At 42.8% G+C, this 17588-nt stretch overlaps 1 protein-coding gene across 2 annotated transcripts in view; it reads left to right on the forward strand.

Annotated features, from left to right (window-relative positions):
- TMEM131L (transmembrane 131 like) overlaps nucleotides 1-17588 on the forward strand; it is a 168992-nt gene that overhangs the window by 88095 nt on the left and 63309 nt on the right. The gene's annotated exons all lie outside the window — the stretch shown is intronic.

The raw sequence follows: 17588 nt of genomic DNA on the forward strand, positions 1-17588 counted from the left end.
ACCTTACTGACCCTTTCTTTCTGATTAGTGAATAAAGAATATTGCTTAGAACTTTGTGTCAGTCCCAGTAGTGCCTGGGGCTTTCCTTCATTCAGTAGTCTTCCTCTGCTGTGGGCAGGCACTGGTTTAGTATTTCCATTTCCTGGAGCTTACATTCCAGTGGGAAGACAAATAAAACTAATTTACCTGTAATGTAATGTCTGGGAGATTTGTCATCACTTAGATAATTCTTGGGAATTTTTGGTATTATTTTTACTTTGATAAAACTGAATAGCCCTTCCTCCCAGGATTTTAAGGAAGATTTCTTTTAGTTTGTACATTTGGATTTGGTTTAAATCCTAAGACCAATGGGGATGTATTGAACTTTTTTTTTTTTTTTAAGTTTATTTCTTTTCAGAGAGAGAGAGCAAACAGGGGAAGGCAGAGAGAGAGAGAGAGAGAGAGAGAGAGAATATCCCAAGCAGGCAGTGCAGAGCCCGATGTGGGGCTTGAACTCTTGCATGGTGAGATCATGACCTGAGCCGAAAACGAGTCTGACTGTAACCAACTGAGCCACTCAAGTGCCCTCGTATTGAATGGTTTTTAGCATAAAAATGATCTGAACTGCCTTGCATTTTTGTAAGGGGTTGAAAGGGCTGGGGTAAGTGTAACTTGGATATGCTGATAGCATGGGTTTTTCCTGCTGAACGTTTTTAGCCTTATCTCAGGGCCGTCCTTCAGCAAAGGGGGTGGCTGAGAATGGCCAGGTTTCTCTGGTTACTGAGACTGGAAGCTTTGAATGCCAGATGCTGTATTAGTGGTGATAAAAGTATTGAAACAGAGACAGGTGGTCAGATATCTTAGTAGGGGTTAATTTAAGGATACAGAGAATTAAGGGAAAGAGGAATGACCATGCAGGCCTCTCTACGAGGCCTGTGAGAGACCTTGCTATGAGGAGAGCTCGCACGTTATATGCGTTGTACCTGGCAGATCTTATCTGCTGACCATGATGCCTGCTGCCTGTTTTCCTGCATCCAGGCTGTCATCATCTCTTTCCCAGTCTACTCCAGTGGCCCCTTAACGGATCTGCCAGCATCTAGTCTGGCCCTTTCAAAAGTCTCTTTTCCTACAATGCAAGTTGGACCACACTAGTCATCTGCTTAACACCTTTCAGTGTATTCCTGCAGGTCTCAGGATTTAAACCAGGTTCTTAGTGTGGCTCTAAGGCCTTGCATGGTCTGGCTGCTGTTTCTCTACCGTCATGTGGTCTTCCTCTGCTTGCTCACCCATGCCGTTTTCACTCCTCCACACGTCCTTTGTGCCTGCAGTTTCCTCAGATTCCCCCACCCCAACTGTCCTCTGGAGTAGCCCTGATTACATCCTTTCTGTTTCAGCTCAAGCTCCACTTCTTCAGAGAGTCTTGCCATCTCTCCCCATCCTAGTTCAGGTCCCTGGATGGATTGTCGTAGAACTGTGTTCTTCCCACTTAGAACGCTTATCCCCATTACTCAGCCACCCTTTCCTTCCCTCCGTGAAATTGCAGCCCCGTGGAAGCAGAGACTGTCTGCTGTTGCTCTCCACAGGGTCCCCTACACCTAGCCCAGGGCCTCCGGCAGAGGCGCTCAGTGAACACTGGTCAGATGAAGTTCCGGCTGGAGGGACGTCTGTAGCTCTCCCCGTGGGAGCAGTTTCAGGGATTCTTTGTTCTGTTTTTTTTTTTTTTTTTGCATTTTAATTTATTTTTTAACAGCTTTATTGAGCTATAACTCACATACCACAGACTTGATCCATTCGGCAGTTTTTAGTATATTCAAGAATTGTGCAGCCACCCCCGTAGTCTAATTTTAGAACATTTCCACGGCCGCAGTTCCTGGCAACCACCCCTAAGTTTTCTGTCTCTATAGATTTGTCTCTTCTGGATGTTTCATATAAATGAAATGTGTGATCTTTCATGATTGGCTTCTTTCACTTAATGTTTTTAAGCTTCATTCATGTCATAGCGCATATCAGTCTTTTATTCTTTTTTATTACCCTATACTAGTGAACCATTGTATGGACATACCATACTTTGTTTCATCATTTACCAATTGGCAGGAATTTGATTTGTTTCCACTTTTTGGCTATTATCAAAACTGTTGCAGTGAACATTTTTGTACAAGTTCATGTGGACATATGTTTACTGTTCTCTTGGGTGTGTACATAGGAGTGGACTTTTGTGGTCATGTGGTAATTATATGTTTAACAGTTGAGTAACTGTCAAAAAGTGGTTGTATCATTTTACAGTCTCACCAGCAATATATGAGGATTCCAGTTTTTCTACAGCTTTACCAAAACTTATTTTATGTTTTTTGTTTTTTTAAGAACATCCTAGTGGATGCGAAGTGATAGCTTAGGTGTTTGGTTTGCATTTTCCTGATGACTAATGATGTTGAGCATCTTTTCAATGTGCTTATTGGTCACTTGTATATCTTTTTTGGAGAGATGTCTGTTCAAGTCTTTTGCCCACCTTAAAATTGGATTGTTTGTTTTGTCCTTGTTGAGATGTAAATGTTCTTTATATATTCTGATACTAGGCCTTTATCAAGTACATGATTTGCAAATACTTCTCTCATTCTGTGTTGGTTTTTTCATTTTCTTGATGGTGTTGTTTAAAGTACAAAAGTGTTCGGTTTTGATGAACTTCAATTTTGCCTGTTTTTTCCTTTGTAACTTATGCTTTTAGTGTCCTATCTAAAAAGGTCCACAGTTACCAAGATTTACCTCTTTGTTTTCTTCAAAGAGTTTTATAGTTTATCTCTTACATTTAGGTCTATGATGCATTTTGACATTTTAGTGTATAGTGTGAGCTAAGGATCCTGATTCATTCTTCTGTGTGTGGGTATCTAGTAGTCCCATTTTTTAAAGATGTTCATTTACTTATTTTGAGAGAGAGAGAAAGCAGGGAGGGGCAGAGAGAGAGGGAGAGAGAATCCCAAGCAGGCTTTGCACTGTCAGCACAGAGCCCAGTGCGGAGCTCGAACTCCCAAACCACGAGATCATGACCTGAGCCAAAACTGAGAGTCAGATACTTAACCAACTGAACCACCCAGGCGCCCCTGACTATAATATTTTTGCATTTAAACTTCATACATATATGTGTTTGTGTTGTGTTTAAGTGGCCATAATTGCCAGCTATGCTTTCTCAGAAAGAAATGTCTTCATTTTGCTCTTCTGTTTTTCCTTCTTTCTGTTTTTTGGTCAAGAACCCATCGTCTGAGGTGAGTGTTGAGTTCAGCTTCCCTCAAAACGGGATAGAGGGTTTGGGAGGTACTCTGGTTCAGTTGGGAGCTGGAAGGTGGGTCTGCTAGAACGCTAGAGAGTGAGAAGTTTTGGGCAGAAATTAAGATATTGTCAGCTTTGCTTTCACTTGCTTCCTTAGCTCCATCTCATGGGATAAACGAGGGTGCCAATAATCATTGTTATTTTATCTCATTTTTTTTGCACTTTGGGCTCATTTTGGTCCGTTTTATTTGTGTCTTTACCCATTGGTATCTGACTTTTGCATTTTTCCTGCTCAGTTGAATCGGATCGAATGGCTCCCTTTCTTCTGCTGGAAACAAGAGTGTGTGTGTGATTTCTTTTCTATCTAGATTTTTGCTGATGTGTTGTAACAGCCACTAGGTTCAGTGGGGAGGAGGGTATACCTTTCGCCTCTCTGCTGCCCATGTGTGTCTGCTTTTTTCTTTTTCAACCTTTTCATCTGGCCCTTCTTTTTCATTTGTTTGGCCCTTAATGAAGCGAGGGCTCCTAGCAGATGAGAGGTCACTGTTGCAGTGGGTCTGAGTAAAAGTCTGAGGTTCCTCTGCTTTTGTTGTAGTCTTGTCATTATTTGACCCCCGGGTTATTGTCCCAGTCATTCTCTGCTCCATGTGTCACACTGCTGCTCTCATGTCCTCCCAGACAAAGCTGTTCAGTGCTTCCCTGGTCTCTGTACTAGCTGGGCCCCCGTTGGTTTCAGCATAAAGCCCGAGCCCCAGAGCTTGGCATATGAGGCCCTCGACACCTGCTCCAGCCTCCTCTCCAGCCTCAGACGTCCTGCCCTTCTCTTCTCCACTCCGGCCTCCAAAACCGCTCGCTGTTGAAACGGGCCATCCCTTTTTACATACTGCCTTTCCTTCATAGGCTTTCACGCCCTTCTAACCCTCATTGTCCTTCTCGCTCCCTCCTCTGAGACCTGGTTCAGGTATCAGCTCCTCCGCAGCCTCCCCTGGGCCCTGGGCAAGTCTGTGTTCCAGTCCCCCTGGCATGTGGTTCAGACCCCTGCTTGAACGTTTGGTGTCATCCTGTGTCGTCCTCCATGAGGCTCTCTTCCATGGGCCTGTTTCTTTTTCATTTTTATAATCTCAACATCAGCTTAGTGTTTAGTACATTGAGGCCCCCACAGTTTTTAATAAGTAGGTGAGTCAGTGGGCATCTGAGTCGAGATCCCCAAATAGCGTATCTACCTGTCGTAACATGTAAGATTTGCATAACTTCCCCTTTTCACCACATCAGCTACTTTGACCTTCACCAGATTTACTACTAGGGCAGGTGGTAATATTCTTATTTTAGAAACTGTAGGATGGACGTAGAGTTTAAGTTACCTGGTGGAGGCCGAGAGCCGAGCTGGGATGGGCAGTGCCAGCGCGCTCTGCCGAGGGATTTGCGCCACGTATAGTTCAGTGTCGCGATGACTTCCACATCTGTGGACTTAGTAACTCACGTTCCATGAGAGATAAATGGCAAATAAAATGTGGAGTTTGGCTACATTTTTATAATGGCAGAAGAACAATGGAGACAGCTTAAAGGCTCGACAGTAGAAAGAGGATTTGATGAATGTGATTATATCAACATGTAGACTGTTAAGTAGTTCTTCCAAGTTATAATTCTGATGCTTTGTCTGACAAGGGAATAGTAGAATATAAGCTAGGTTATACTTGGTGAGTGTAACTATAAAATACATGGTGGGATAGAATACATAAATACAGTTGTGCTAGGCTTATGAAAAAGTGAGAGTTTTTATCTTTTAATGTTTTTTTACAGTGCTATTTTGGTTCCAGACTGTTGAGATTTGAGGAGTGTTTCAGCGGTTTATTTGGGCAAAACAATGTTAGAAATTGGCATCATCTCAGGATCTGGCATAGAGGTTCACTATCACGATAGGCTCGTCTCAGAGATTTACAGGAACTTAGTTTTTGGTATTAGAATCATTATAAAATAATGTCTATTGTTAAAAATAAAATGATAAGGCAGTGTGGGAAACCCAGATAAGTTTTGAAGTTAGAGGAAAACACATGACACACCACAGTCCCACCAAATAAAAGTGTGTGTGTGTGTCCTAACATGATACCATATTATCACATTATCTAAAAGTGAGATTGTGATTATACAAAAATTATTATGTAATCAGAACATACCATGGGAAACCCGAGAAGCGAAAAATTAGAAATAAGCCCCAAGACTACAGTCACACTCGGCAAAGGTAACTAGGATTAATATTTTGTCATATCCTAGTGGGCACCTGGGTGGCTCAGTTGGTTAAATGTCCAGCTTTGGCTCAGGTCATGATCTCGTGGTTCATGAGTTCGACCCCCACCTTGGGCTTTGTGCTGACAGCTCCCTCCCTCCCCTGCTCACACTCTGTGTATCTCTCTGTCTCAAAAATAAAAGCAAACAAAAACATTAAAAATGTTTTGTCATTTCCTTTCAATGTATTTCCTGAGTGTGCATGTGTACAATGAAGGGTTCCCCTTCCCATCACGGCATAATGTTGCTGGATTGAGTAAAGGAGAGATTATTTCTGGGTGTGCTGCGTGATACCTAATGCATTTCAGACCAGGAGTTCCTAGCCCTTTGAGACTGGCACAGCCTTCGCTTTTGGAGTGGTGACATCAGGCCCCTGTGCCTGCCTGCCCGGGACAGGTGTCAGGCAAGGGCTGTGGCCCCAGGTCTGTGTGGAGCCTGGTTCCTGCCAGCCTGGGAGAAGGTGCCCTAAGTTGTTTTCCTGCTTCTTTCTTGGCTGCTGAGGTGCTGATCCCTGTCAATTAAGTGTGGCAATCTGGAAGGGAAGCTGTAAAATCAGTATAGGGAAAGGACCGAGGAAAGTTTTTTCAACCACAGTTTGACAGAAAAGAAAGGCGCACATTTCTCACTAACAAATAAGGTACGAGAGTCTCATCTAGGATTTGGAGATGGAAAACAGAATAGGGAAAGGTTCTTTAACCTCTGTAGCTGTCCTGTTTTCTTGATGGACTTCCGTCATTAGTTAAATGAAAGAAACAGATTTTCTGAGTGACTTCCGTCATTAGTTAAATGAAAGAAACAGCTGAGAATTCCTACAGATCCGTGTGACATCAATAATATATTTAATACCATTTCTTTGCCTGATAAAAGTTTGATTTTTTTTGTTTTACATAAAAATGATAGACTGTCAGACTCTGGAAAGCTATTACTATATGTTAGGTAAATATGTGCCATTACTTAATTTTCCTCTACCTACCTACCTCCGAATATGGCTTTTAAAAGCAAGGAAATTGCTAAAATTTGTACATTTTTCTCTTTTTCATCTCATTCCAATGAGAATGATTCAAGGGGATGGGAACTTGGGAAGCCGAGACCGGAGGGGTTGGGGGTGGGAGCTGGGGAGTGGAAGGAAGGGAGGAAGCATGGGAAAGTCTAGAGAGAAGAATACCTACGTGTGTGGGGGGGGGGGGGGCGGGTGTTTCTCTTCTGTGTCCTGCAGGGCAGGCAGTCCCCTTCCGTCCGTCTTCCCCGTCTTCCCCGTTGCTTCCTTAAAATCTCTACTGTCTTAGCAGGAGAGAACAGTGTTCTTGATCAGTTTCCTGGTCCCTCCTTTAACTCAGTGACTATTACCTTGTGTCTTTTCTGCCTTCCAGGAGAATTGACTAGCTCTTTACTGAAAATGAGAGATCCCTAGCATCGCAAACACAGTATTTAGAAGCTTTTGTTTTTATGCATTTCCTTTGCTAATATTATAAGCTCCTTAAGTGCAGGAATCTTGTCTTAGCCAACGTTTGTTTTCTTACCACCTGGCAGTCTGGCCACATAACGTACAGTGAATAAATGTTTGATACTTGAATAAATGATCTTAAAAAGAAGCTATAACCTCAGTTATTTAAGAAGTTGTAAGATATGAATCTTTTTGTACTTCTTTCAGACTTTCATTATACTCTGTTCTAGAAACTTTTGTTGGGGTATATGAAGATGCCCAATAAATAACATATGGTTCTGAACTAATGTATGTATAAGAATCAGGAGTTAGGGAACCAAAATGCCACCTTCATATTGCTGATGAGCCACATTCTCATGTATCAGCTGAGGTCAGAGAGCCAGTTACTAATTCCCTGTCCCCTCGGGTAGATTGTGGAGCCGCCCATCAGAAGGGGAGTTTGAGTCTGAAGGACAGACACCCTTCTCCAGAGTAGAGAGAAAGAAGGCAGCTCCCCTCTGAGCCCCTATCCTTCTCCTCACTGTCTACAGCACAGCATCATGGTCTGTGGCCCACTGACAAGCAACCCTTCCCTACCTATAAGGGGAGAGGAAGACTTGGGGTCAAAGGACAAGTGAAGTTAGGAAAAGAGAATCCTTTCCTTGTAACATTCCTCAGTTTTTTATACCCTTGACTCATTGGGCTTGCCTTTTATTAAGCCTGAGTCCCCCCTTCCCCTGACAAGGAGATCAGCAGGCTTCTGGCAACTGTGTTCCCGCTTTCCTTAGCCTGTTCCTCCTCCCACTGGACCCAAACCCCCCATTTCTTTGATTATCCTCAGCCTGTTGGGGAGCATTGTTGAGTTTGCCCCTAGAAAGCTCTGAGATAGATTAGAATAATTCATTAATAATCTTTTCCAAAGCCACACTAGAGTCAAGGTTGAGAGTTCATGTCCCCATCTGTTTCCCATTCCAAATTCTTTTCAAGTATGATATCCAATACAGCTTATCAGAGCTTTTGCAGTGGGCTCAAATAACAGAGTAAAGCTACTCCAATAAAAAAAATACCAGTCATAAAGGATGCCCCATCATAGAGATGCATGGTAGAGTGAATAAGAAAGTGAATTCTGACCACCTGGGTAAAAATCTTGGTCATGTCTGAGTGACCTTGGTCAAATTACCTAACCTCTTTGTGTCTCAGTTTATCTATAAGATAAATAATAATAGCACTACTTCATAGGATGGCTGTAGCTATTGACTAAATTCATGCATATAAAGTGCTTAGAATTGGTGCCTGGCACCTAACTAAAATGTATTCACCAATTAACTGTAAAAATAAAGTTTTGAATATAAACCCTCTCCTATTGTGAAACTCTTGGAAATTTTTTAAATTCAGAGATCCAGTCCTCTGGCAAGACGTGAAAGTTCAAGGCTATAGTCCCATATCAAATTATCTTGGCTTGTGAGTTAACATTAAAAGAATTTGAAGCCCTCCCCAATTTCTTACTCATTTGGTCTTCACCAGAGAGGTTGTTCATGCCTGTGTGCAGCTGGGGCTCACTCTCGCTAGGATGTGTGCGGCTTCCCTGGAGTTTCACAAGTTACATTAATTTAATATTAGGTCTCTTGGGGCGCCTCACTGGCTCAGTCCATAGTGCATGTGACTCTTGATTTTGGGGTTGTGAGTTCGAGCCCTACATTGGGTGTAGGGATTACTTAAAGATAAAAAATATCTTTAGAAATAATATCGAGTCTCTCTTGAGCCTTGCTTGAGTCTAGAATCTTAAGACACGCAGGAATATCAGATTATCAACCATATATCCACTGGGTTTGCAAAACATGCCTCCCATCCCAGTCCTCAAGGGACTGATTCTAAGCAGAATTGTTCCCAGTACTTCATTTTTGCCGAAAGGAGGGATGGATGATGGAGAGCATCACCTTGGTTTTGGCTTTAGTTTATGCCAGTTGTTTTGATTCTCAGACCTTGCATTTAAACTCCGTGGGGAGAGATTGCTTGTCAGGAGGCTAAGGCGGCAGCCTGTGTATTCCTCTCTCAGGAAGTTGCCCCTGAGGCGCTCTGGTCTCCCCTCAGAGTTGGGACTTGGCACTGGTCGCAGCCAGTCACAGGTGTGTCTTTGTTCTTTCTGCGGGAAGCCCTTGTTTCTGGCACTCCTGTGCTGACTGGCATGGACACCCTATTGAGGGATGGAGTGTCCACGGTGCCCGGGCAGGGGCATTGAGATCTGTGTACACAGTTGTTTCCATTGCCTCTTACTGTGGATTCACTGAGGCTTCTGGGACCTACTTCTTAGAGAAGGCTTTCCCTTTTAGCCCCACCTACATCAAGTGGGGCATTGTTTTCAGGTTCTTGGAGGGGAGCTGCTGTTGACATTTGGGAAGCTCGGGGCCTAGTGGGGACAGCATGTTGGCCGGGAGCCGCTCACCATGGCCTCCAGGTTGTGAGTGTGCCCCTTCTTTCTCTGCACTTGTGGGCTCTGCCTCCAGGATATGCTTTTCCTGTCCCCTCTTGCTCTCAGGAAGGCTCAGTTGAGTTTCTCGCCATTTAACCAACTTCTTTTATTGCTCTCTTTCTTTCTCTAACACCTGCAAAGTTGCTACTGTTTTCTGGAATTGGTTCGTTCCTTTTCCTTTTTCTTTCACTTTTTGATCTAGATTTTTTTTTTCTTTAGATGTTTCCCTAGATATTTTCTTGTGAGTTCTCCTAAAGGAAAGAGATAAAATCAGTAAGTTCTGGGTCTGCTGAAAGCATCTGTTGTTCAAACACATCTTCTCTCCCCTGCATTGGATGGTCTTCCATAGGAGATGCTCACCTATCAGACCAACGTCTAAATCAGGCCTGGGGTCAGTCTGTCTTGATAGTCTGGCCTGGTTCCTGTTTAATGAGTTTCCTCTTTTTGCTGTGCCTTCTCTAGACTGAGTCCTACTTCCATGAACTTCTCAAAATGCTCCCCCAGGGCATGGGCAGTAACTGTGTCTCCACCTAATATGCTCTGGGCATTCTGCTCTGATATTCCTGCTTGCCCCCAGTGCCCCCCCCCCCCCCCCACCGAACCTGTCCAAGACTGTGTAACCCTGGGTATAGCTGTTTCAGTCCTCAGTTGCTCTTACTATGGATTCTGATCCTGGCTTTAGAAGTGCATTTCTCCATACCTCCTATAACCAAATCCTGATTCCTTTGTGGGGAACAATTCTAGTCTGCTAACATCTTGCTTTTATTCTTTCATTATATATATATTTTTTTTTAATTTTTTTTTTCAAGGTTTATTTATTTTTGGGACAGAGAGAGACAGAGCATGAACGGGGGAGGGGCAGAGAGAGAGGGAGACACAGAATCGGAAACAGGCTCCAGGCTCTGAGCCATCAGCCCAGAGCCTGACGCGGGGCTCGAACTCACGGACCGCGAGATCGTGACCTGGCTGAAGTCGGACGCTTAACCGACTGCGCCACCCAGGCGCCCCTATATTTTTAAGCTCCAATAAGCACAAAGATCTATCTCCCTTATTTCAGTTACATACCAGGCTGTCTCCATCTCTCTGTATGTCTCTTGGGCTGTACCCAAGAGAAGGCTGTACCTTCTCGTTTCTCATTCACGTTCTCTCTGGTTGTTCCCTAAGAGGTTAGTCTTCCTTTTAAGGGGAGCCCTCTCTTCCTCTTGCTTCATTAATCTGCCTTTTCTGTTTTATTTTTTGTTCATCTTGCTCTGATGGGAAGACTAAACCATGTTTCCCTAACCTTCTAGCACCTCTTTGATTTCCAGAGTGAACCGGATTGTTCCAAGGACGGACCTTAGTGGTTGCCTTCTTTGTGCATGCAATAATTCTGTCAAATTGCTTCTCTGACTCAACCCAAGATAAGAACATAGCTCCTTAATGAGAATACCCTTGTTGCTTCTTCTTCTTCTTCTTTTTTTTTAAGTTTATTTTTGAGAGAGAGAGAATGCCGGAGAGGGGCACAGAGAGGGGGAGACAGGGATTCCCAAGCAGGCTCCGCACTGTCAGTGCACAGCCTGGTGCAGGGCTCGAACCCAGGAACCAGGAGATCATGACCTGAGCTAAAACCAAGAGTCAGACCCTTAACCAACTGAGCACCCAGGCACCCCTCCTTGTTGCTTCTTTATTTATAAAATCTGCCACCCATCTGTATATCTGTCATTTTGGATCTTGAAAATCTAAAACAGCAGTTAGCATTTAAATGATTAATAAATCTAGAGCCAGTGAGTTGGGGAGGAACTTTTGAGTCTGTGGACCAGCCCACATGAATTTAAACTAGACTTTTCATAGTTCCAACTCATAGCCATGAAGATAATACATAAAAAGGAACAGAATTCCAAACAACCCGTCTGTACTGCCTGCCTGGAGTTGGACCCAACAGTTTCTTCAAGATCTGGTTATAAAAGCAGATGGTGTTCTAGAAGCTCTATTTTGAGGAGAGAGAGCCCTGACTAGGACATCTTTTCCTTTTCCTTTTTCCTTCTCCCTTCTCTTTCCCTTTCCTTTCCTAGTGGTAAAGTGTGCACACCATAAGATACCATTTTAATTGTACAATTGACTGGTGTTCAGTAAATTCACGTTTTTGTGCAGCCATTACCACCATCCATGTCCAGAGTGTTTTCATCTTCCAAACTGAAACTCTTACTCACAGTACATAGTAACTCTCCTGTTAACCTCTCCTCTCAGCCCCTGATTACCATTATTATTTCTGCTTCTGTTCTAGGCTCCTTCATGTAAGTGGAATCACAGAATATTTGCCTTTTAGTGTCTGGCTTATTTCACTTTGTTATCACATTTTCAGGGTTCATCCATATTGTCATATGTGTGTCAGAATTTCCTTCCCTTTTAAGACTGAACAGCATTCCATTGCATGGCTGTACCATGTTTTATTTATTCATTCATCCATCGATGGATTTTGGGTTGCTTCCACTTTTGACTATATAATACTGCTATGAATTTGGGTGTACAGATACCTGTTTGAATCCCTCCTATCACTTTTGGGGATGTACCTAGAAGTAGAATTGGTGGATCGTAGTGTAAGTATGTGTTCAATTTTTTGAGGAACGTCCATACTATTTCCCACTGCAGCACCCTTTCTTTTAGAGCCTTGGCTAATCTTTGCCATGGCTATGCCTATTTAAGTAAAAACTGTGCCCACATTGCTCAAGGTCAAGCTCAGCAGCCTGCATCACAAAGGCTGAACTTTTGCCGAGCCTGGGCTCAGGATCAAGGCCTGGGTCAGGCCTTCAGGACCCACTTGCCATTTGCTTAAGGTCCGGCAACATCCAGCCATATAAAAATAGCTGCTTGCCTTTGGATCAAGTCACCGTATGCTCCATGACCTACCAAGGTGAAAATCCCACAAGGTTCTCCCGAGACTGCCAGCCCAGCTCGTAACAGTTAAAAATCTGCGATCCAAGTGCAAAAGCCAAGGTGTTGCACAATACAGGCCACTGTCACTTGGTCCAACAAAAAGTCTCAATATCTAAGTGTTAACTTGTTCTCCAAATTGCTTTTTGTCTGTCTTTCAGGGTTTCTGGCACATTTCAGGAGGGTGGAAAGCTGTCGGCAATAAATGGCTCTTCTCTCTTTTTGGGGGGTTCTGAACCAAATGTGAAATAAGACAAAAAGAATTTGAAGCGTTTAAGAAAAAACAAAAACAAAAACCTCTTCTCTTAGAAACCAAAGGAGTGTGGAAGAGGAGTTTCCCCTCTTACAGCTTTGATGTGGGGGAAAATGCTTCCCAGGAGCATTTAAGTTATTTATTGTGGAATTTTGCTAATTTAATGCATCAATTGTGAATGAACAAGTAAAAACAATAACGCTCCTTGTTGAAGGTTTACTGATGCCCAGTGATTGGCATATGTATCTCATTTAGGGCTCATAACGTGGCTGTGAATTCATTAACTCTGTTTTGTTGAAGAGGAGACAGAGTCTTAGGCAGGGTAGGGGATGTCCCTAAGGTTTTGTGGCTGGGGTTTCATCTCGAATTTAGTTAAGTGTAAAGCCTTTTCTAAAAAGATGCGGATAAGAAAAAATGCTCTTCCCTTAAACAGAAAACTAATTTCAACGAGTTCCTAGGTTTTTACAAATATTTTAGCCAGTGGGTCTGGCAACATAGGTGAATTTTGTTTCAGTGGTTAAATATCTGAGGAATAGAAGGGTAGCGGTTATGGGGAGGGTTGAAGCACAATTGCTGTTTAAGGGTAAAAGCAACCATACAGTGCTGACTAATAACTCAGCTGAGCCTCTCCGTCGTGCAGGAAACACTAAATTAGGAGTTTGGTTATAGAGCATGGGTGTTGTGTGGAAGAGATCCAAGAAAGTGCCTGTTTTATGCAAAATCATTTGCTGCGTAGACTGTATTGGACCTAGCACTGTGTGTGTGGGCCACTGTCTGGCGTGGTCACATGGCATATACAGAATCTGCGTTCCTACTGATACGTGTGTTGGCATGAGAAATTTACCTGTATGAGGACCTTTCAAATTTAGCATTCAAAATTGTGGAAGGGGAGAAAAATGGGACCTAGTATTGGATTTTATCTAATATTTTTCTATTTCATGAGTTATTTTCCTTAAATGAAAGGTTTTTGTGTGTGGTCATTGCTGGGAATGTTACATAATTTCAAGGCTCTTGTTCATTCTGTCTGGATTAATATATTATAGATTCTCATATACTTTTCTTAGGATATTGGTTTCTTCTTGTTAAAAATAAAAGTCCTCCAGCGTGGACTGGGTGGCTCATTCGGTTGGGGATCCAACTTTGGCTCAGGTCATGATCTCACCATTTGTGGGTTCGAGCCCTGCATTGGGCTTGGGGCTAACGGCTCAGAGCCTGAACCCTGCTTTGGATTCTTGTCCCTCTCTCTCTGCCCCTCCCCTGCTCACACTGTGTGTGTGTGTGTGTGTGTGTGTGTGTGTGTGTGTGTCTCTCTCAAAAATAAGTAACACATTAAAAAAAAATTTTTTTAAGTTCTCTAAAATGATAGGACTTGAAATCTATAATTTTCTTTCCGCTTTACCTGTACACAATTCCCCCAAATCACACTGTGCCCTGGCCTGATGCACAAAGATGAGTTTCTTAGCAGGTAGAGAACTAGGTGATTTTTTTCTCTCTTATATTCAGTTAACTAGACTTATAACACAAAAGCATGGGAATATAAGCCATTACAAAAGGTTTTTTTTTTAAACACTGCTATTTTCTTTTCCCTTTTTTAAAGTTTATTTATTTATTTTGAGAGACAGAGCAAGAGGGGCAGGGGGAGGGACAGAGAGAGAGGGAGAGAGAGAATCCCAAGCAGGCTCCATGCTGTCAGCGCAGAGCCTGATGCAGGGCTCCTTCTCATGAACCGTTAAACCATGACCTGAGCCAAAACCAAGAGTGAGTCGCTTAACTGAGCCACCCAGGCGCCCCGCCCTGGTGGCTATTTTCTTGAATGTTGCATTATCTCTGGGAATGGTGTTCTAATACTTGTTTCCATGGTGAAGAACTTTTTGGTTTTTAAATTTAGGAGTAGACTTGGTCTGTTCTGATTTACTTAGAAAAAACTTGACTTGTGTTAAAGGACCTGCTATTTTTTTTCCTGGTTTTCCATTAGCTACTGTTAGGACCTTTGATAAGTCATTTAACCCTTCCAAACCACGTTTTCCCTCATCTTCTGAAAGGGAGTGATACCATATACTTCACGTGGAAAGCACTGAAAAATTGTTTTTAGTTTTTAGCTATAAAATTCATGACCTAATTTGTTAAAGTAATGGGGGGGGGTTTTGAAAAGTAGAGAAGTAGGCTTCTGTTCTCCTTTTATAATCTGCTCTGCACACTCTTAGTTAAAGGGATGTCCCACTGTCATAACAAGTGTGCTCAGTTGGGGCCCATTCAGAGAGAATTCAATCCCAGGTGTGTGTGGGGGGGGGTTTGCCTCAGGTGGCTCCTGTTTTGGTTATGGTTTACTTTTTAAAGTCAAGATTGCAGTAGTTTTGTTCTTTGGTTAAAGACATGAATGTTTAAATTGTTCTTTGAGAAAACCTGGAGCACTTCAGGACAGTGTGGAGGTGCTAGGACGCCCCCTTGTGGGATTCTGAAATATGTTCTGCAACAAATGAAAATAATAAAGTAGTTTATTCTTGTTAGGCTTCCAGCTAAGAGAGGAATCTTACTTAAGATGGTAAATTATAAATTCATCCATCTAGAAGCTTACCAAAAATGACAAAATAGTAGGCTTTATATTACACCAAATCACTGTGCAAGTTGGATTGTTAATCGTGTTTAAAGATCATAATTTTGGGGGCGCCTGGGTGGCTTAGTTAAGCATCCGACTTCAGCTCAGGTCATGATTTCATGATTCATGGGTTTGAGCTCCACATCATGCTCTGTGCTGACAGCCTCTGTCTCCCTCTCTCTGTGCCCTTCCCCCTTTCACACACACTCTCTCAAAATAAACAAATAGACGTTAAAAAATTATAATTTTGAACTTGTAACTACATCTCAACATTTGAAGAAATATTTTAGGGAAGAGGATTGCCTTGTCAGGTTAACACCTATAGTTAAAGTGCTGTAAATTTTCAAAAAACATAACTATTATAAATGCATATGTTGAAAATGTGTTGATATGGGTTTTTCTTTAAACTTTTGGTTGTTGTTGAAAGTTTTAGAGCATAAGTACACATCAAGTGGCAGGAGTTGGTATATTTTTTTATTTTAGAGCCACTGTTTATTATTTTTAGTTTATTTTATGCAAGCTTGCTTTTTTAAAGCGTCTGGGGCTGTGTGCCCACTTGTCTTCATTCACTAATTGCATATTGAGTGCGCATTAAGTGGTAGGCATTGAGGTAACAGCATCGGGCAAGGGGCTTACGATCTTCTGAGGAAGACAGACCTTGAGCAAGTTGTTACATTATAATGAGGACTGTTAAGGAAGGTCAGGGAAAAGGTTCTGTGGGTGTGAGTAATGGGCAGTTACCCCAGCTGTGGGGGCAGGGAAAACCCTTGTGAAGGGGGTGTGTAAACTGGACCTGAAGGATGAATTAGGTTTAGGTAGGTAGAGGGAGGGTGGATTGGGGATTCGAGTTTACAGCAAAACAACACATTTAGAGGTTGAAGGCAAAACAGAGCAGAAAGTAGACCAGTGAGGCTGGAGCATAAATAAGGAGGTGGATGAAGACTAGGCAGGTACCTGAGTGTTGAAGCCACAGTAAAGGATTTGGTCTTCGAAGGGTTTTAAGCAGCTAGTGGCATCACCTGATTTGCATATTGGTAACTCACTTTTGATGCAGTGTGGAGACTGGAATGGAGAGGACAGGTGGACACAGGGAGACTAGCCTACCTGTCTCTCTCCCTCCCTCTCCTTCTCCTTCCCACTAGGGCAAGCATTCCTCAACTTTTTCTGTAAAGGCTCGGAGAGTATATTTTGACTTTCCAGGCCATGTGATCTCCGTTGCAAGTACTCCTCTCTTCAGATGTAGCATGAAAGCAGCCGTACACAATACACAAAGGAATGAGCATGGTTGTGTTTCAATAAAACTTTGTTTATAAACACAGGCAGTGTTGGCCCATGGGCATGGTTTGCTGACCCCCGATCTCCAGGATATAGGAATGAAGGAAAGTGAATGGATTCAAGGGTTCCTGAGGAGTTGTGATCAGTATTACTTGGTGGTTATGGGTTTGTGTGAGAAGGGTAAGTGAGAAGCTGAAGTTGGTGTGCAGGTTTCTGGCTTAAATAACTGTATGACTAGTGGTTCCAGGACGACGTGCACACCAAGCATAGCTGTCTTGGTGTGAGCATTCGGGTGGATGCCCAGCCATTGGCTGGACATGGGTGTGTGGAGAGAGAAGTGCAGGCAGCTTTGTTGTGTTACAGAGCTTCCCTAGAGAGAGTGAAGAGGGCAAAAGGAAGAATCCTTAATAACTCTAACATCTTAAGTGGAGAGGGGGAAGAACCACAAAGGATGACGCAAAGAGGAAGGAGCAAAACCAAGAGAAGCACCAGTGGTTAAGTTAATGGGGTTAAACTGGCAGAAGCATTAGGCAGAATGGGAAGGGCCTATTGGATTTGGATGTGAGGAGGTCATTTATAACTTTGGTTAAAGCAATTTCAGAGAGTAGTGGGCTTTTTCTTTTTATGTCTATGATATGGTGGGACTTGTTTGCAGAAAGACAAATTCAGTCATCTAATTCTTCCTTAAGATTTTAGGTTCCATTTACAAATGGTATTATTCTGTTGAAGTCTAGCAGATACTAGCAGTTGCTTTTTATTTTTTTAATTAAAAAATTTTGTAAATGTTTATTAGTGAGAGAGAGAGACAGAGCGTGGGCAGGAGAGGGGCAGAGAGAGAGGGAGATACAGAATCTGAAGCAGGCTCTAGGCTCTGAGCTGTTAGCACAGAGCCTGATGAGGAGCTCGAACTCATGAGCCATGAGATTGTTGACCTGAGCCAAAGTTGGATGCTTAACCAACTGAGCCACCCAGCACCCCAATTAGCAATTGCTTTTTAGAATAGTCTTTGGTTAATGTTTGGTCCTATTTCAGAAGCTTGGTTAATCTTCTTTAAAGATTTTTTTTTTTTAATGTCTATTTGAGAGAGAGAGAGAGAGAGAGAGAGAGAGAGAGAGAGAATGAGCCCCCGGGGTGGGGG

The sequence above is a fragment of the Lynx rufus genome, unplaced genomic scaffold (assembly GCF_022079265.1).
Source record: "Lynx rufus isolate CCGP_SWC_20201006 ecotype Redwood Valley unplaced genomic scaffold, mLynRuf1.p SCAF_3, whole genome shotgun sequence".
Classification (NCBI taxonomy): domain Eukaryota; kingdom Metazoa; phylum Chordata; class Mammalia; order Carnivora; family Felidae; genus Lynx; species Lynx rufus.